This window comes from Camelus dromedarius, chromosome 14, assembly GCF_036321535.1.
Source record: "Camelus dromedarius isolate mCamDro1 chromosome 14, mCamDro1.pat, whole genome shotgun sequence".
Taxonomy (NCBI): Eukaryota; Metazoa; Chordata; class Mammalia; order Artiodactyla; family Camelidae; genus Camelus; species Camelus dromedarius.
The window spans coordinates 57,278,708-57,299,044 of record NC_087449.1 but is presented as its reverse complement, the minus strand read 5'-3'; the positions used below and the strand labels follow the sequence as shown (position 1 = coordinate 57,299,044).

Genomic DNA, 20,337 nt, shown 5'->3' with positions numbered 1-20,337 from the left:
CAGACCACGCTTTCAGTAACACTGAACTCCGCCCAGATGCTTCTCATGAGCCGCTTGGTTCAGATGCTTGAACCAACCTCAGTGACTCTGATCGCCACACCTGGGTTCCATGTCCAACTCAGGTGTTGGGAAGGTGAGGGACCAATACCTAAGCCACCTGGACCGGAAATGAGGGAAGGCAGCATAAAGGAAGAAAACAGGTTCATATTCACAAGAAGAGATGTTTGAGCAACTCACTACCCTCCCTGTACCTCAATTTCCTCATCTGTGATTTGGGGATAGTAATATCTGCCACACAAGATTGTTGTGAGGACGAAACTAGTTGATATTCATAAAGCACTTAGAATCGTGCCTGGAACATAGTGAGCACCCAATAAAAATTAGACACATTTAATGCACATTAGCATGAACACACACACATATACGTTGATACTTGCGAACAAAAACACAAAAGCGCCCAGTCACACACTCGCAAACACACATGCGAGGATGCAAACGTATGCAGAACACACAGCGCATCTTCAAGCACTTGGGCTTGTACAAAATCTCAAGGACACACATAAGGACCCACATGTGAACACACAAATAGACAGGTCCTCAGAGACCTTTGCACACGTGGTAAGTTGGCGCCTGGCTTTGTTCTCATGGATTCTCTCTGAGCCTACTGCTGCTGGCCTCCCCCCCACCAAGGAAGCCCCCTTGTTGGGTCTCAGAGGGAGGAGGCAGGTGGGGGCAGGGCAACACCACAGCTAAGAGCCAGACATTTAAGTCAATCAGAGTTAGGTTTGTGATCCTCTCCACCAATTGCTAGCAAGGTGACCTTAAGTGAGTTGCTTAACATCTAGGGGCCTGTTTCCACCTTCAAAAAATGGAGATGACAAAGTCCCTACTTCTAAAAGTGGTAAAATTAAGCTTCTGGGCTATAGAAAGTGTCCGATGAGAGTTGCTTATGACTGTTGTTTTATTGTAATAATCCTCTCTAGTTTCTAGATTGGCCTCTAGATGTGGGGAGAAATCAATGTAGATTTGGACAAATAGTCAACCCTTGAAGCTGCTGCAGAACCAGGTTCTCCCTCCTACCACTTGTGGCTGAGTTACAGAATTACTCTACCTATCAGAGCCCCAGTACACCCAGCGGGGCTGAGAGCACGTAAACAGCTTCCCCCCAGGCACTCAGCACCTCCTCCTGCAGCTACAGGTGATGCGTGGCAGGTGACGTTTAGAAACTTCAACAATATGTAATTTTTAGTTAGTGATTTGTGTAAGCATATAGGATCCATACTGGGCATGGGCAGACATGATTTGCATTGAAGAATGGTCATCTCAGTGGGCCAGCAACAGGGAGGCTGGTCTGGGGGTTCTGCCTGAAGTCAGCCATAACTGCATCACACTCAAGAACAAGAGGTAGGGCCAAATTGCCCTCCAAAGTCTTCCATGGCCAGGCATCAGCTCCTGAGGACCCCTATTGCCACCGTCTTCCACTCTCCCTGGCAGTTGAGCCAAGTGGGTAAGAACCTGACCTTTGGAACCAAATAGACCTAGATTCAATCCTGGTTCTACCACCCTCTCCCACATGGCCTTCAGTGAGTCACAGTGGCTGTTGGGGCCTCAATTCCTCCCCTGTAAAGCAGAGCAAATAAAAGGGTCTACTTCCTGGGGTGGAAACCTCAGAGAGATAACCTATATATTGGCACACAACATGCTCAACAAATAGCCCTTACGATTTTCCACCAATTTTGACTCCTCAGTAAGTACTGCCCTCTCTTCACCCTTTTTCCCCAGGAACAACCATCAGGCCTTGACTCCGAGACACCTTCACCCATCAGCAACTGCAAGCACCACCTGGCACAGGCCCTCGGGAAACAATGGCAGCAGTGTATGGGCTATAAGCTGTAGGATGCACTTGTGTGTTTTAAATACATTGGGCATTAAACATTAATCTTGTCTACTGTACCTTCAGCTCCTAGGAAAATCCCTGGTGCATAGCAGGAACTCAACAAATACGAGTTGACTAATGGAGACTAATTCGTCCACTCATTCTGTAAGCAGTATTGGCATCTTCCATGTTTCAGACACTGAGCACAGAGAGAAACCAAGCACAGCCTGTGGAGAAGGGGGAGTACAAAGGCAGAGATAAAATGAACGGTGATGGTTCCTCCAAGAGACCTGGCCCCTCTCGCAGTCCCAGTCTTGGCTTTGACCTTGAGGAGATACTTGTGGTCTCTACTGAAAGGCAGGAGCATTTGAAAGTCACCCTCTTCCGGATTATTCATAAAAAGTAATGTGTTACTCAGTCTTGAACCCAACAAGGATGCCAGAAAGCCTAACTAGGTACTCTCGCTTTCAAGAATTTTTGAGAACAGCCAATCCAGATCATTCCATCTGCTGCCCTATACTCGAGATTTCGTAAAGCTGGTTAATAAGTACACAACCCAGGTGTTTTGTTTACGAGAGTAGCTGTGTCCCATCTGGTCCCCATCTCTCTCTAAAACTGACATGAGGAATGAAAAGGTCCCTTCCTGAAATGCTAGGCTCCACTTACTTCAGGATCCACAGACTATCCCTGCTTAAGCCCTAATTAGCTTCCAACATGCACTTGGGCTGTTCATGCCAATTAACTTCCCCTCCTTGACAGCTGTCACAAAAAATAGCTCTCAGTCTAAAGTCCTAAGCTGGCATTTAATGACCATTAACAGTATGGCCCCAATCCTGGGTGGATAAATGGATGGGTGGATGGATGGGTGGGTGGATGGGTGGGTGGAAGGATGGGTAGGTAGATGAATGGATGAAGGAATAAAATGTTAACCCTCTGCCCACTTCTCCCTTCTCACGGGCCTGCCCCTCTGGCCATGGAAACCTGCAACATCTGGCCCCAACGTGGACGAGTACGAATGAGTAAGTCAGTGGGTGTACGAAATGTCAGCTCCCTGATCTCCCCTTCCCTCTCAGCTGGCCTACCCCGTAAGCATGAAAACCTATGTACCTTGTGGATTCCCCACAGGCCGGTTACCCAGACCCCCAGGACAATAAGCTTCCAATTTTCCCCCATCAGTGGGGAATCTCTAGTCAGCCACAACACTTCATGAAATAAGGGAGGTGATTCAAATAAACACTCATTCCCTCACTCATTCATTCATCCACTCATTCCATCAGCAAATATTTATGAGCACCTACTATGTGCCAGGTACTCTGTTAGAAACAGTGATAAACCATCCACCTGTTGGCCTCAGGGACCTGACCAGGGTCAGCAGAAGAAACAAAGACCTGCATTCCTCCACATTCTCACCCACATGTTTGGATTTGCACATTTATCCAAAATGCCCAACTCCTCACCCACCTCCTCTATTCCACTCAGACTTCCCCCAAGCCAACTCCAGGGAAGGTGCATTCCTCAGGGTTGTCTGTACTCCCCCTGGGTGGTAGCATAGGGCTGCCCTCTTCTAGGTGTAAATTAGCTTGTCCACTCAGCACCTCCTATCATTACATCATTATCACACGTGCAGTGGTGGGTGTGCTGGGCTGCTCTGCTCTCCTGGTGATAGCCCTAAAGCCGAGGGTGTGCCAACCATAGCGTGCTTCTCTGATCAAACCCTGCAAACAATCAGGTATTTACTTTGTTTCATCCTACAGATGCCAAATTATATTTAACTGGTTTATCTGTTTTCACTTTCTACCCAAGGCTTGTTTTTCTTTCTAACCGAGTAGACAAAATAGATCCACTTATTTTTTTAAAAACCTAAAGAGAGCCAAGCTGACGTCTGGTTCTAAACCCAGGTGAAGTAGATGCATTTCTCCCTAATCCTCCTGCTAAGTACAGCTAAAAGCCTTGGATGCTTTGTCTAAAAACAAGACTAAATCGGCCCTGAAAGGTGGAGAGAAGAAGGCAGACTGGCTAGGGACCTAAGCAACGACATGATGGTGGGTTCTTTGAGTTTTCCTTCTGTCTTATATATCTCAGACTGGGTGCTGGAGAAGCCAGCAACCTGGAAATGCCATTGAGAGCAGGTTTTTTTTTAAAAAAAAACAAGAAATCTTGCTCTCCCTAGCCAAAGGACCAGGAAAGACTAAGAACTTAGCCCACAGAAAATTTCTAAACAACAACCACCCAACTTTGTCCAAGTACTACCAAAAACACATGGCCCCGTTCCCCCAACCCCATCAGCAAAGGCTAAGTGGGGAGCCTACAGTTTCACCCTCATCAGGCTATAAGAAGGCACCCCTCCACTCCACCCCCACCTCCACCAAAATGGTATCAGAGAAGACCAGGGGAGAGCCAGGACTTCCATGCCTGTCAGGTGGTAACATGCTCTCCCCCACCACATCATGGTGTCAATGGAGGCTGCATGGAGATCCTGGACTTTTACCTCTACCTAGTGGTAATGAGGAAGCCCCTACCCTCCTTCCTACAGTGACAATAGAGGAGACTGAGCTGAAGTCAAGACTTTCATTGCTATCCAGCATTCATAAAGCTTCCTTCAGCTCCAGTGTCAGTGGAGGCTATGTGGGGAGCAGTAACAAGGCACCCCTACCCCTCCCAGACCAGCTGGTATCAGTGGAGCCCTGGCAGGGAACCCGAAATCCCACCTCTGCCTACCAGTAAAAAGCCATCCCTCTCCGCTGGGGTGTCAAAGTTTGGGTAAGGAACCTAGGCTCTCATTTACCTGGCAATAATGAAGTGACACTCCCCTTCCCTGGCTGGCACACTATCAGGAGATTTACATAAAATCCATCATTTCATAACACAATCCCCAAAATGTCCAGAATATAAGTGAAAACCATTCATCATACCAAGAACCAGGAAAATCTCAACCTAAGTGAGAAAAGACAATCAGCAGATGCCAACACCAAGACACAGCTGTTGGAATTATCTGACAAATTTTAAAACAGTCATCATAAAAATCTTTCAACAAGCAATTGCAAACTAACTTGAAACAAATTTTTTAAAATAGAAAGAACAGGAAAGAAATAGGACATATAAAATAGAACCAAATGGAAAATTTTAGAACTGAAAAATGCAATAAGAAAATCATTTTAACATAGTGAATGCACTTAATTAACAGCAAAATTGAAAGTACAGAGGTAATGAGCAGTGAACTTGAAGATAGAACAATAGAAATTGTACAATCTGAAGAAGAGAGAAGACAGGGAAAAAATGACCTTCAGGAACTTATAGGACGATAACAAAAGATTTAACATTCATGTTATCAGAATCCTAGGAAAGGAGTGAAAAAGAAATCATGACTTAAAATTTCCCAAATTTGGCCAATGATATAAACCTAGAGATTTAAGAACCTGAGTGAATCTCAAATAGGATAAACCTAAAGAAATCTACACTAAGACACATCACAAAGGATTTCAATAAACTAAAGACAATTTCAGAAATTAAAAATAGTGAGAGAGGAAAGACACTTTGCCTATGGGGGAGATAGTTTAGATGATAGGAATTTATTAGGAACCATGGAGCCCAGAAGAAACTTGCATGACCCTTTTCAAGCACTGAAAGAATAGAACTGTCAACCTCAAATTCTGTATCTGGTGAAATCATCCTTCAGGACAAGGAAAAGTCAAGACATTCTTAGATGAAGGGAAAAGAGGAGAATTTGTCACCAGCAGACCTGCCCTAAAAGAATGGCTAGAGGAAGTTCTTGAGACACTAAGGAAATGAAGGAATCTTAGAACATCAAGAAGGAAGAACAACAGAATAAGCAAAAATATGGAAATATGTATATAATATTACATATATATATACTCTTTCTGTTGTTCTTTCACATATATATATGTATAAAACTTCCCTTCACCTCTTGAGTTTTCTAAATTATATTTGGTGATAGAATCAAAAAATAAAGCATCATCTGATGTGTTCTCAATATATTTAGAGAGAATATTTAAGACAATGATATTTAAAACGAGGGAAAGGGATTTGAAAAGAGGTAACTTTTTACTTTACACTAGTAAACTGTAAACAACTGTGGTAAGTTATGTATGTATGATGTAATATCTAGAAAAAACATGAAAATATCTATATAGAGATACATTCAAACGCACTATAGATCAATCAAAATAGAATTCTAAAAAATGTTCAGGTAATTGATAGGCAGGCAAGAAAAAGAAAACAGAAATGAAAAACAAAGAAAGCAAACAGAAGCAAAAAGTGGAAGGACAGATGTAAACCCTAACATATCAATTATATTAAATGTAAATAATCTAAATACATCCATTAAAAGGCATAGTGGATTTTTTTTTAAAAAGCAAACATGATCCAACTATATAGTATCTACAAGAAATCCACTTCAAATATAATGATATAGATAGGTTGAAAGAAAAGAATGGAAAAGAATATACCATGCAAATAATGATTTAAAAAAAACAGGAGTGGCTACATTAATATCAGATAAAGTAGCACACCAGCTTTATTTGTGATAGCTAAAAACTAGAAACACCTCAAATATCTTTCAATAGGTGGATGGTTAAACAAAATGTGTCACATCCACACCATGGAATACAACTCAGCAGTAAAAAGAAACCAGCTACTGATAACATGCAACAACTTGAATGAACCTCAAGGGCATTATTGCTTGGAATAGGAAAAAAAAAAAAAAAAGAAAGCCATTCTCAAACGGTCACATACTATATGAGTTCATTCATATAACATTCTCAAAATTATTAAATTGTTGATCTGGAGCACAGATTAGTGTTTGCCAAGGTTTAGGAGGAGGGGCTGGGTTTGACTATGTAATATAGAGTCTGATTCCACTTTTGATGTTTTTCTGCTGACAGCATTCAAGCCCGCCACTCCCCCCTCCCCTTTTGCTTCACATCTGGGCAAGCTGAGAAGAAAACCCAGCTGCTCCCTCCTTTGGTACCAGCAGGAAAGGCCCCTGCTCATGCACCAGGAACCCTTGCCCCAACCCCTGAGGTCCATACAAAAATCCCATAATGTCCTTGAGGATCATCCACTCATAAAAGACTTCAAGCCAGTCTTCTTTTTTCTGCTCTTTCAAATCATTTTTGGACCTGCCTGGGAGCTGCCCTGCTCTTCCTAGAGAGCCTCATTATATGATTAATAAACCTTTACTGCCGTCCTGGTATGTGTATGCTTGGCATCATCAATTTCTGTAAGGATACAGCAATGTCTGCCCAGCACTATGCCTGGCACATAGAAGAGATTCAATCTCAGAGTCGAAAGTGAGGTTTAGCATGAGGAGCTCTATAGTGAGAGGGTACACACAGAGGGGTTGGGTGGACCCATGGGAAAGAGGGCAGGTCAGGGCTGAGCTTCCCCAGCTTCATGCTTTAAATCGGGGAGAATTACACACTGAGGTTAATTCTCACTGGGTTCAGCTTAGTCCCGTTCTACAAACATTCTCTGAAAGCCTGCCTGTGTTTAGCTCTGTAGAATTAAAGATGGGCCCCTGCCCTCAGGTCCTTCAAGAACAGATGACGGGGAAGTGGAAAAGTCTCAGCTAATCCTAGAGGTAAAAATCAGGAGGGGACCCTCCAGGGCAGGCGCCGTGTTTGAGTTGTATCTAAGTCCTCATGCCCAGCACAATTGTGGTACACAGTAGTTGCACGATAAAGATTTGAAGAGTGAATGAATCCATAATTCTCTCCTTTGAGCCTTACTAGACCTACCCTAATAAAAAAAGCCAACATAGACATTTTTATTCTAACTTTAGAGACACTAGTGACGTTTCTCCAGAAGGGAGAAGGACAAGGATGAGAATGGGACCAGAAATGTGATGGGGATGGGGGCGGAGTTTCTCCGGAGTGGATCCCTAGGACTGGACCTTCAGGCAGGAAGATTCTGGATAGGCCTTGTGTGTCCAGAGTAATGATGATGCGTGTCCAGAGTGAACAAGCTGGTCCAACACTCTGATTTCTGAGCCTGCAAACCCAGCTTCCTGGCGTCTTTGCTTATGCCCTATTTTGTTTCCCTAGATTTCATGTAAAACTCTCAGTGAAAATGCTAGTATTCTTCTGCTTGGCCCAGGGGACTCAGGAAAGAGCTAAAAACTCATATTGACCCTTTGCAGGGAGCACTAGCCGCAGAAGCAAATCTGGAAAACCCTAAGGACAAGTGAACCAGGAGCCCCAAGCAACTTGGTATTGCTTACAGGGCTGACCAAGGTTTGAACGGGGCTCCTCTGATTACTAGCTACCATTTGATCATAGCAAGTTAATTCACTTCTCTGAGCCTCCATTTATCTATCTCTAAATGGGGATCATTGTAGCTACCCATCTGGTGGGTATGAAGATTCTCCATAGGAAAGAAGGGATTTTTATTTGTGTTTTTATTTCAGAGTGAAAAGCAAATGGAATGATGAAAGCAAAGGACTTAGTCTAGTTCCTGACACATGGCTGATATTTGCAGAATCTCCAATACAGGGGCAGGTATCTAGGAAATGATGGTGATGATGGGGATGATGAATGTTATGATGATGATGGTGGTGGTGATAATGATGATGGGGATGATGATGATGTTGGGATGCAGGTGATGATGATGGGAATGATGATGGGGATGATGATTTTGATGGAGATGATGACGATGATGATGATGATGATGATGATGATGATGGAGATGTTGGTAATGATGGTGGGGGTGATAGATAAGAGACCTGTACTGAGCACCTGCCCTATTGTAGGCTCTGTTCTAGCAGTTTTCCAAGCATTATCATACTGAATCCTCACATCATCCATCTTGTTAACCCATTTCACAGATGAGGAACTAGTGGCTCAGAGAGGTTAAGTGACTTACTCAAAGTCACATGGCTCAATTCCAAATCTGTCCAACTATAGGACATTAGCTCTCAATCTGAACACATCCTTAGTGAGTGGGATATAGATGAAGCTGTTCCAGAACACAAAACTTGGACTCTACCCAGAAAGAACTTTTTCTGATCTTCCACCCTCTGCAGCTTCCTGATCTACTCTCTTGATTCATTCACTCAGCAACAAATATTTACTGTGCCCAACCTTGGGGCTGGGACACTGGAATGACTCATAGAGTCCCTTTTCTCTAAGGATGAGATAGGTGTCAGATGAGATGGGGAGCAAAACCTGGTGATGAGAACCACCCTCAAGGTGATGGGAGCACCGAGAAGGAGTAACATTCCACCAGGGACAGGCACAGAAAGCTTCACAGAAGAAGTGACTTTAAGTTGGTTTTGAGGGATGAATAGGAGTTTGAGGATAAGGTAAAAATAGCAGAGAGAACTGCCTGAGCAAAGTCATGAGGCAGGAGAAGAAAATCTGTCCGGGAAATGATGTAGCCAAAGTAGAGAGTCTCTGGAGGATTAGGAAGGGGCTGGATTACGAAAGGGCCCTGAATACCAACCTAGACAGTTTAGACTTTCCCCCAGCGGCAGCAGAGAGCCATGGAAGGGTTTCAAATTGGGGAGTGAGATAATCAGGTTTGAGTTTTCAGAAGGTTAGCATTGGTGGCAACCAGAATGGAGAATGGATTAGGCAGGGTAAGCAAAAAAGTACCTGAAGAGGGACCTAGAACGGGTCTGAGCCTGCTTTCCGTGGTTAGGGGCAAGTGAAGGGGGCTGAAAACACTCGGCTTGTGCATGACTCCAGCCGTCATCTCCAAATCCCTTTCTCTCATTACTCGTCTTTGATCTGAGCAACCTGGCACCCTAGGTGGAGGCAGTGGATACTGGTGAAGTGCCCAGTGTCTTCTAAAGGCAAACCCAGGTTCTGCCATTTAGCAGCTGAGTGACCCTGGACATGCCACCTAACCTCTCTGACCCTCAGTTTCCTCATCTGCAAAATAGATCATCATAAAGTTGAGTAAAATAACATATGAAAGTGTTTAGTCCGGTGCCTGGCATTAAATCAGGACTTGGTAAATGCTGATGATTGTCCCCATTTGATAAATGAAGAAACTGAGGCCCAGAAAGACGCTGTGACAAAGTTACACATCTTGAGAGCATCCAAGCTGGGGCTGCAGGCTGGGTCTTCCCACTCTCTCTCTCGTGTGCCTCATTTTCATCATGTTTCTCCCGTAAACGGCCCCCTCGAATCCTCAGTTTCCTGCTCTGTACTATTGTATGAGGGACTCTGCTGGTGCCAGGGGTCAGGGGCAAGGAAATTGACCAACGCCCCAAGTATCAGAAGGAGGGAGCAGGGGCAGCCCTGGTGGGCTCAAGGTGCGTAGCGAATTCCCCTTCACCCCCAGTCACATCCTCTGCTGTCATCTGGCCTTGATCATGAAACCATGCCATGGCTCCTTTAACGTGGCAGCATTCAGTGGGCACAGGAGGGGTCTTCTCCTCCCTCACCTTCCTCCAGGGCAGGTAAAACTCCCTATGCAGGAGCAAGACTTCCCTGGGAGTCAAGATGAAAAGCTAGTACAAAATTACTCTTGCTTGGCGATCAAGAGTTCTGGGTTCGGGTCCTGGCTCTGCCTCTAACAGTGTGACCTGGATATTGTCTTCTTGGGACCTCAGCTTCCCCAGCTCAGAGTAAGTGGGTTGGGCTCTAAGCTTTCTCAGTGCCCTCCCACCTACACCCTGTGGCTCCTTCTGCCTGCGTTCCACCCTCCTCCCTCCCCTCCTGCTGACCCTGGTTTTCTCCATCCAAGCTTCGGACCTGCTGCTGCTCCCATGATCTTGGCTCAGACTGCCTGGAGCCCCCAGGGTCCAAGGGACACAGAACCCCAGCCGGTGCTGGGCATCTCCCTGGTTGTTAAGAGCCCCGGTGCCTCCCGATGCCAAGGACGCCGCCCCCCGCCCACCCCCAACTCAGGGTCAGCGTTGCCCAAAGAAAACCCATTGGCCTCTTCTGAGCCAACTTCAGAGGTTGACCAGAGCTGGGGTTTAAAAATACGAGGTCCCATGAGCCCTCAGTGCCAACTGCCCACGCAGCCTGCAGGCTGTGCTCCACCTCACAGATGCCGTCATGGCCGCCGTGGGTGGCACAAAGGGAACGACAGTGGGTAGGGAGTCCAGAAAGGCCTGGGGGTGGCTGGTGAGGGGGACAGACACTCCTCAGAGCCTAGACCACAGAACAGGGCTGCTTACACCATCTGGCCATACCCAGTTCTCTGGTCTCCGGAGAGAACCAGGCCAGTTCTGTACAGACTCACAGTGTCAGGGGCTCTAGAGTGTGACAAGCCTGGAATCAAATCCTAGCCTGGCCATTGACTGGCTGTGTGAGCTTGGGGAGGTGACTTGCCCTCTCTGAGCCTCAGCCCCCAACTGTAAAATAGGACTACTAGAAGTACACACTTCTTAAGATTCTCGTGAGAATTAGATGGGGTGGTGCATGAAAAGTGGCTGAGCACGAGGTCTGATCAATCAAGGGGGGCTGTCTTCATCATCACTGGTATTATTACCAGGATGGGTTGGTCTCCACCAGGGCTCGACCAAGGAGCAAAGGAGAGAGTCAGGGATGAGATGCCCTGGCACCGCTCTGCTGCCCACCTCCAGAACCCCAAGTCCAGGCACATCTGGCACCAACGAAGCTGAGAGTGGAGCTCATCTTCCTGTTAGGCTCATCATCCTGTTAGGGCCCAGAGACAAAGGATGCCCAGCTCCAGCAAGCTGGCCACAGCCGGAGTCAGAACCTAGAAATCTGGATCTTGTTCTCCAAGGTGAGGGAAACAGCACCCCTAGAACTTGGAGGACCCCTCAAGTTACCCAGGCCACCCCTCCTTGGTTTTCCAGAAGAGGAAACCGAGGCCCAGAGCGGGGAGATTTGTCCACTTCACGGGAGAGCCGGGACTGAGGCGAGGATTCCTGACTCCCCGACCAGCACCATCTTATTCCGTCCCCCTGCTGAGCTCTTCCATCCCTGCTCTCGTCCTGACTGCAGTTCTCTGTCCCAGGATGGACAGAGCAGTGTGGGAGCAGGAGCCTGGCCGGGCTCCAGAGGCTTCCGCTGGGGGCTGGGAGCAGGGGCTGGTGGTGGGAGGCGGGGGGGGGATGCTCCATTCCCTCAGTCCCACCAGGACGTGCTACTTCCTTACATAACCCACTTCCGATTACATAATCTGCTGCTGCTGCTTTCCAGAATGGGAGCTCCGGGAGCAGATTTGAGCATGGGGAGAGACTAGGAGCTGCGTCCACATGAAAATAGGGTCATTACTGGCGCTCGCGCTCCAGTGCCAGCTAATGGCCTTCCCGCCATGGCCTGGGGCCTGCCAGCCTCCCCCAACCCCAGGCCCAGAGAAGCGGAAAGGCCTGGTGGGACTGGAGCCCCAGGCCAGGGCAGGGTGCAGAGGGAGGTCACTGCCTGCAGGGGTCACGGGAAGGTATGAATCTGAGGCTGGATTCTGCCGCTCCAGCATCCAAGCAGGCACCACCCCCAGACTCAATGTCCGAGACAGTTTAGCATCCCTAAAGAATTCCCCGGAGGAAAACCTCGAGGCGGCACATTTCGGAGCCATGGACTCCGGCATCTCAGGTCTGGGTTTAAGTTGGATTATCCTGGTCACCAGCCAAGTAAGCACAGACGCATCAGTCAACTTCTCTGCGTGTTGGTTTCCTTATCTGGAGAATGTGACGGGCTAAAAGGACTGGTGTCATTGGTTGCTGCTTGTATTAAATAAAATCCTGGCTCACAGGGGCCTGGTGCAATACCTGGTACCAGATAAGTGCCCATTTGGCAGATGAAAAAACTGAGTCCCGGACAGGTGATGTGACTTTAGGGCCCCATATGTGGCAGCAGGAAAGCTATGCCTAAGATAAAGAACCCATCGTGTGCTAGGCACAGGCTTTACATATATTGGCTGGGCTACTCCCAAAAACACCCTATGGAATAGGTACTATTATTCTTCCCATTTGACAGATGAAAAACCCAGGCTAATGAGGGTTAGGTGATGCCCTCAAGGCACACATAGGAAAGGGAAGAGCCAGGATTTGAACTCAGACATCTGGCTTCAGAGTACCGCAGCAGGGAGAGGTCAAGCAGGACCGAAGCCAGGAGGGGCGCCCCTGCGCTTGTCACCATCCTTCAGGAACACAGTCGCCCTCCACCTTCGCTGTCTCTGGCTGCTGCTGCGCTGCGTGACCTTGCCCAAGCCAGCCGACCTCTCGGGCTCTCACCTCCCCATCCGAAACAGGAAGCCTGATCCCTGGGCTAACAATTACCGGGGTTATTGTGAGGACGCATTAAGATAACGAGATGGAAACTGCTTTTCAGCGGAGAAAGTGCTGCCAGCTGCGACGGCTCATCACCTCCCCAGCCTCCAGCTCCCTCCGACTCAGCAGGAACCGGCTAATGGACAGACACCAGGGGCCTCTCAGCATCTCTGGCTATTCAAACAAACACCTCTCCCCTCCGCTGCCCCTGCTCTGGGCCGTCCTTCGGAAAGCTTCCAGCCTACTCCCTAGTGTCTCTCTAGCACTGAAGTGGACCAGGCTGGACATCTGAATCACCGCCTTCTTGCCTTTATTTTAAAAAATAGTCATTTTAGCTGAGCCCCCGACTATGTGCTTCGTGAGCACCTTCACACTTAATCTTCACAATGACCTCCATGAAGCTGGGATTTGTCTCCCTCATTTTACGGATGAAGCTGTGAAAGCTCAGAAAGGTAAAATCATTTGCCTGGGGTCACACAGCTGTAAAGCCAGTGGAGCCAGGATTCAAATCAGGACTCCCTGCTTGCAAAATCCACGCTCTTAACTGCCTCACTACCCCACTTCTCCAGGAAATGGGTCGTGTTATGCTCATTTTGCAGCGGAAGAGACTGATGCTCAAAAGGGTTAAGGCACTTGCCCAAGAAGCTCCAAAAAAGAGCCAGGCTACAAACTCAGGGCCGTCTGGTGTGAGAGTCTCGCCCCTTCCCCGGCGCTTGGTGTCTTGACCAGGATGCTCTAACAGGCAGCTCCCTCCTTCGGGAGAAGCCAGGCTGGGTGTTGATGGCGAATCAGTTTGCCAAAGCCACAAGCAAAGGAGCGCCAGAGTTAGGATGGGACCAAGTCACATCTCTCTCTGGACCTCAGTCTCCCAAGTGCATAAGAAGTTCCAGACCCTGGGTTGGCCAGGGAGACCCCTTAAAGGCCCCCAAGCTGCAGGAGGACGTGTCCTGAGCCGAAGTCCCCAGAATCCCCTAGGTGCCTGGTACAACTCCAAAGGCTGGGCCACACCCCAAAGGGTTGACTTAGTAGGACTAGGAAGGGGCCCGGGAACCTGAATTCATTACATCCACCATGACGACCTCCCCCACCCCTACCCCAAGCTTCCATCATCAGCCAAGTCAGGGGATCCCAGTCTAGAATAATTCTCCCAAAGCCAGATGGGACCCAGTCCCCTGCCTGCCCCTCACTGAGGTCCCATCTAGGGTGGAAGGTGATACTCTTGGGTCCATGAGGGTCTAGGTTAGGTCAGGGAGGGCATCGAGGGATCTGTAATACAGACTACAGCTTGGAATCAGGCCCTGGTAGAATTCTAGATGTTGGGTTGGAGCGGGACCTTGAGATGCTCCCATCCTCTTACTTGACTAATTCTTCACTTAGCAAATACTTATTAGCACCTACTATGTGTCAGGGACTGTTTTAGGTGTTGGGGGAACAGCAGCGAATAAATCAATGTCCTTTCTCTTGGGATGCTTCTGTGCTGGTAGGGAGGATATTTCCCAGAAGACCGGCATGACCCTCTGCAACTCTAACAGCCTTTCCCATCAATGCCCCCCTTAAATATGATCCTAATCATGAGCTGGGAGCCTAGTCCCCATTTTACAGATGAGTCTCTGAGGCTTGAAAGCCATTTCAACAGCCTGTCCCCCTGCTCTAGGCACGCAACACCACCATGCCTCCCAACCAACCCCGTGTGTGTGTGTGTGTGTGTGTGTGTGTGTGTGTGTGTGTGTGTGTGTGTGTGTGTCTGCCTCTGAGCAGAACTTTCCCTGTTGCCACGGCAACCCCCCTGGGGAGGCCTGCCCTACTTTGCATCCCTGGCATAGAGGAGACAGGCTCACCCCACCCCCTAAGACAGAGAGATGGGGTTTATCCCACTCCAGGAGAGAACTGGTCCCATTGGGGAAAGAACTGGCTTTCTCATTCAGACATTCAATCAACGTGGAGCAGAATCAACAATGCCCCAGGGACCCAGCCAGGCCCTGGGACAGAAGGAGAAAGAAGTCGTGGTCATACCCTTAGAGAGCACACCACCTGCCTGGGGAGGCTGACAAATACAGACACAGCACAGTACAGGCCAGAACAACAGTGCCGATGACTGGCTTAGTGCCAGGTGCAGTCCTAACCCTTTCCACATACTGCCTCATGTAATTTCCCATTAACTCTTGGAGTAGATGTCAATGTCCTCATTTTACCGATGAGGCTCAGAGAGGTCAAGAAACATGCCCAAGGTCACACAGCTGAGAATCAGAAGAGCCAGAAGTAGGACCTAGGGAGATCCCAAGCCACACTGTAGGTACTCAGGGAAGGGGCTCCTAACCTGATTAGACTGGTCCAGGGCGGGTTGCTGGGGAAAGACTCTGTCCTAAAAAGTGATCTCAACAAGAGGAGATAAGATTGGGGATGGGAACAATATGCGGCAGGGGCTCTAAGAGCTGCCTGACTTCTGGGAAAATCACAGTACGGGGCGGAGATGGGGGAGTGGCCTGGTTCTCTGCTTCCTGCCTGATGGGGCTCAGCTGGGCCTTGGGACACGTGACCTCAGGGAAAAAAAAAATGCAATGGAAGGTGTCAGTTCTAGAGAGGCCAGGTCAGGAACCACAGGGCACTGGCCCCCTGAGAAAGCGAAAATGCTCCTGGCGGCTCCCAAGGGGGCAGTGTCACACCACAAGCCTATCTTCACACCCCATACTTACTGCCCTGCACTTACACTCCTGGGAGAAGGGCAGGCCCAGGCTAGGGACTGCCTACAAAAACACGGTAACTACCAAGTTAGTGTAGTGGTCATGCGTGTGGAGCCGACTGCCTGGGTTCAAGCCCAGCCTCCTCCGTCCTAGCTGTGGGAACCCAGGCAGGTTATATAACCTCCCCGAGCCTCAGTTTCCACATCCAGGAAAACAGGGATGATCATTCAGTCACATGTATGTATGTCACAACATTATTGCAAGGGCTCAAGTGTTAATACCCCCAAGTTCACAGTGTCTGGCACACAGGGTGTCGAACCACCTGCTGTTATGATGGTCCTGGGGGCAGGGGAACGCGCCCGGGTCTACGTCTTTACACAGATAGGTGCATGTGGGTGTCCAAGCCCGTGCACACGGTGAAGGCACACCCATGACGAAGCAGCCCTCTGTGCCAGCACATGTGTAGACCTACGCACTCGAGTGGACACCTGCTATGAGTGGAAAGGGAGACACAGCTAAGCACAAAGTCTCGGGACGCAGACACTTGCTGTTGGCCTGCAGGGGGCTGAACATGCATCCCCACGTGAATACCTGCCTTCCTGTGTGCACACCACACCTGGGCCTGTACACACGATGGGCACACGCACATGCATGGCTGAGGCCGACACATGTTACATATATACGTGTTTTGATTTATATCGAGGCGAGGAAGGAACTGGCTGAGTTTGTCTCCTGGAACCACTGTGATGGAAAGAAATCTCAGCTCTAGAAAACAAGATCAGTCAGCAGAGGGAAGATAAAAGGTGCTTAAGGCACAAACCTCCTCCCACAGGCCCCCAGAGAGTGCTAAAGCCACACTTCAGGAGAGAGAAACACGATGAAGATGAAAGTCAGGAGCCCACAGAGTGGGAATCAAGACGCCACCAAGTGCTTCACGGGTTCCCCAGACAGGAGGAGGTCCCTGGGGAAGCCACAGCCCCGTGGAAATACACAAGGGCCCGTCCAGACCCTGCTCATCCTCAACCAATCAAGGAAATGAGTCTTCTTGGAAGAAAACAATTTCCCACCCAACCCCACCACCACCTCGGATCTGACCTGGAAAGAAGAGATTAAAAAGAAAACTCTGCTTTGCAAGGCCCCTCAGGAGGTTGCTCTGATGCAAGGTCTCCCCTCCACAGGGGGTGAGGAACAGGCGAGGAGGAGGGCATCTGTGCCCTGTGCTATCAGCAGTCATTCAAGACTACAAGCCCAAGCAGCACAGGGGAAATTAGATCCCGCGATGAGGAAGACCTCTCTTGTTTGTTCAGCACTTTGGAATTCTCAAAGCTATCATCTCAGGAATCTGCAGTTCAGAAAGGTTCAGCAGCTTGCTCAAGGTCACACAGCATTTCGTCTGTGAAACTGACTTGACTCTTTGACTCCACAGCTCGTAGCATTTTCTCTACATCACAGCACTGCCCAAGTGTAACAGTAGTAGTAAAATAGCTTGGGGCTCACTCTCGAGGAGTGAACCAGGACAAAACCCAAAAGCAGGGAATAGGGGCTCATTTGCACAGTTCTTTATCCAAAGAAAGTGGAGGGCTCAGACGGCCTGAGGTGGTGAGGAAATGCTTTGTGGAGGATGAGGGGGCTTTTTGCGGCCTTAAAGGTTGAGTAAGGTTTGGATAAACTGTGAGCCTGGGGGCCCCAGGCAGGAGGGACATGATGAGTAAAAGTCTGCCCAAGACTAAAAGGAGCTTGATGTGCTGGCAGTGGGGGTGGGGGCAGGGATGGGCACTTGTTGGTCTAAATGGGAGAATGTCTTTTCGGCAGAAGGGAAGAATGAGGTAGGGAGGACTGCATAGCCCTGATCCTAAACAAGGGGCTTAGACAAGACAACCATAAGCTTCCTGTCCTGTTCAGGCCTAAGGTGGTACAAGACAGTCAGTAGGTACTTAATATCTTTCTGAATGGATGGAGAGATGGATGATGGATGGATGATAGATGGATAGATGGATGGATGATGGATGGATGGATGATGGATGGACAAATGATGAATTAATAATATGGGGTGGAAGAGGTGAGTGTGACAGCAAAGGCTCTGAGCTGCAAATTGGGAGCCTGAAATTCAGGTCCTTGCTTTGCCACTAACCAACCGTCTGAGGGATGTCTCTGGGCCTCAGTTTCCCCATCCATAGAACCCAAGTGATTCTCAAGGGTCCTCTCTACACATGACAGTCTGTGATTTTGCAGACAGCAGCAGGGGCTCAGGCCAAGAAAACCTACTCCTGTAGAGGCCCCCCTTAGGGGTGGGTGTGGGGGGAAGAGGCTGGAAGCAGGGGGCCATGCCTACTGGTTAAGAACACAGCCACTAACCTGGGGGGCCTCTGCCACTCATCTGTCACCCCCCTCGCTGGACCACAGTTTCAGCAGATGCACTCCAGCATCTCAGGATTCTGGGAGACTCGTCTGAGGGGCCCATCGGATAGAGTGAGAAGCCCAGCCCCACCCCTCTAGGAGGGGTGGGCTTAGCCCACTTAGGAGGTTAAAGCAACTTGGGAAAAGCACTTATTCTCAGCTCCTGGAATTGCCCTTCACTTTCCTGGCAGATAAATGGGGCAAAACAGAGGAGGCTGTTGCATTTAGATGGAGCAAGGCAGGCGGAAGTTTATAAGATTTGAATACACTTTTTGGCTGCTTTTGAATATTCATTTGCCCAAGGGAGTGCCGGGCAGCCAGATCCCCAGGCCCAGAGGGAGGTTATTTGAGGTTGGGGGGAAGGGAAGCACCGAGGCAGGTTTGGCAGGAATCCCTGCTCCTCAGGCTCGCAGGAGCTAACTGGTTTTCCACCAGCTAAAATGTCACAGGCTCAGAGTAAATTCTGGGAGTTGATACACCCCGCGGTTACTGTTGCCATAGCAACTGCCTCCCTGTAACCATGTGTACAGGCAGATCACAGCAGATAAGACAAGTCCAAGGAGGTGAATGATAGGGAACCAGCACAGGATTCCAGCAGGCCCCCAGAGTTCAGAAATGTGTCCCAGAATTCCAGCATATACCCTTGGCTTCTCAAATGTTCCCGAGAATTCTGAAACAGTGCCCAGAGTTCTGGAACAAGCCTAGAATTCTGAAATCTGTCCTCGAATTCCAGAATATTTTCCCCAAGCTCCAGAACTCTCTAGACATCCAAGAACACCCTCCATTTCTGGCAGCCAGGGCACACTCTCCAGGCAGCAGCCCCAAACTCTTAAGCAAGCCCCTCAGTAGACCAGGCCCTTAAGTTCTTATTCCTTTTCTGTCTGAACTGGGAGGACTGTGGGGAGCTCAGGGCTAGTGTTGGAGAACAGGGTCAGGGGACGATCTGTGCGGTTGAGAAGATGAACTTGTCCTCATAGCTTGGGAAATTCAGACCATCACAGACATGCCCATCACATGCCAAACCTCAACCAAAGGGGGCTCCCCCGGCCTGACACATCCAGTGCATTCCACGGCATGCCTTGTTCTCTGCAGTGGGGATAAGTCTATACTGAGTCCTTCCCATGACCATTAGCACATTAATCCTGGGGCCTGAGGGGAGGGATTCAAACTGGAGGGCTGCCCCAAAGGCTCCTCTTTGCCCAGGAAGCCAGAGGTGGGGAGCAGCTGAGCTGAGAAGCCTTAGTCTCCCAGCTTGGGATGGGGGAGGGGCTATCCACCAGCCCAGCCCTCCCCTACCATCCCTGCCAACACAGTCCTCTAGGACGATTCCTGGACCAGAGCATCATCCTCATATGCTGGTAGGAAACTTCAGACTACCTTAGCCGGTTCCCTCTTCCTTTCCCTCCACACGAACTCACTGTCAGATCGGCTCCACTCTTAGCTCCCTTTCTCTCCCAAATCGCAACCCCTCTCCCCATTCCTACTGCTGCGGCCCAGGCCTCATCTTCTCTCAGCCTCCTCCTCAGTCCCCCTGCCTCCATTTCTGCCCTTTCCCTTTTATAGCCCACAGACAAGGCCCTGATGGTTCCACTGTCCTGTTCAAAGCTTCAGTACCGACTCCCACATGTTACAAATCAAGCACAAGCATTTCACCTTAGCATTCAAGGCCCTGCGAGCTGTCCGCCTCCAACATTTCCCATTTAATCTCCCCCCACCCCCGCCAACCTGGTTGGTTCACGGTTGTCTGTCTGGAGAAGGCTCCCATCCTCCATTCCATCCCCGGTCCCAAGCCTCTACTTCTCTTCTTCCTCATCAAAGGTCCTTTGCTCCAGCGCTGAATCTCCAAACCAGTTTAAGGGCCACCTCCCTAGAGACAACTGAAACCAGCCCTCACCTTGCGCTTCTCTGAAACCCAGCACTTCTTGGCTGTACCACGTTTTCAGAGTTGTCTATGGATTGTCAGAACTGCTAGGAGATTCTGAGAGAGAACCAAGTAAAAGCGCTTTCCAAAGTGGGCTTTGCGGCACCCCAATGTGGGGCAGGGAGGGACATCAAAGACCGTGGGAGGATGGAGGTCCAGCCAGTGCAGCACACAGCCCTCCACACCTGTCCCACCCAGAGCAGCCTCATTTTCACCTGTTTTAGATAAGCATTCATTTATTCATTCATCCATC

General features: G+C 49.0%; 1 long non-coding RNA gene across 2 annotated transcripts in view; it reads right to left on the bottom strand.

The window, feature by feature from the left end:
- Nucleotides 1–20,337, bottom strand: part of LOC135322905 (uncharacterized) — a 91,408-nt gene that overhangs the window by 39,434 nt on the left and 31,637 nt on the right. For both annotated transcript variants that reach the window (XR_010383949.1, XR_010383950.1), the window contains exon 2: nt 1,955–2,103. This is a non-coding gene — a long non-coding RNA (uncharacterized LOC135322905). The remainder of the gene's footprint in view (nt 1–1,954; nt 2,104–20,337) is intronic.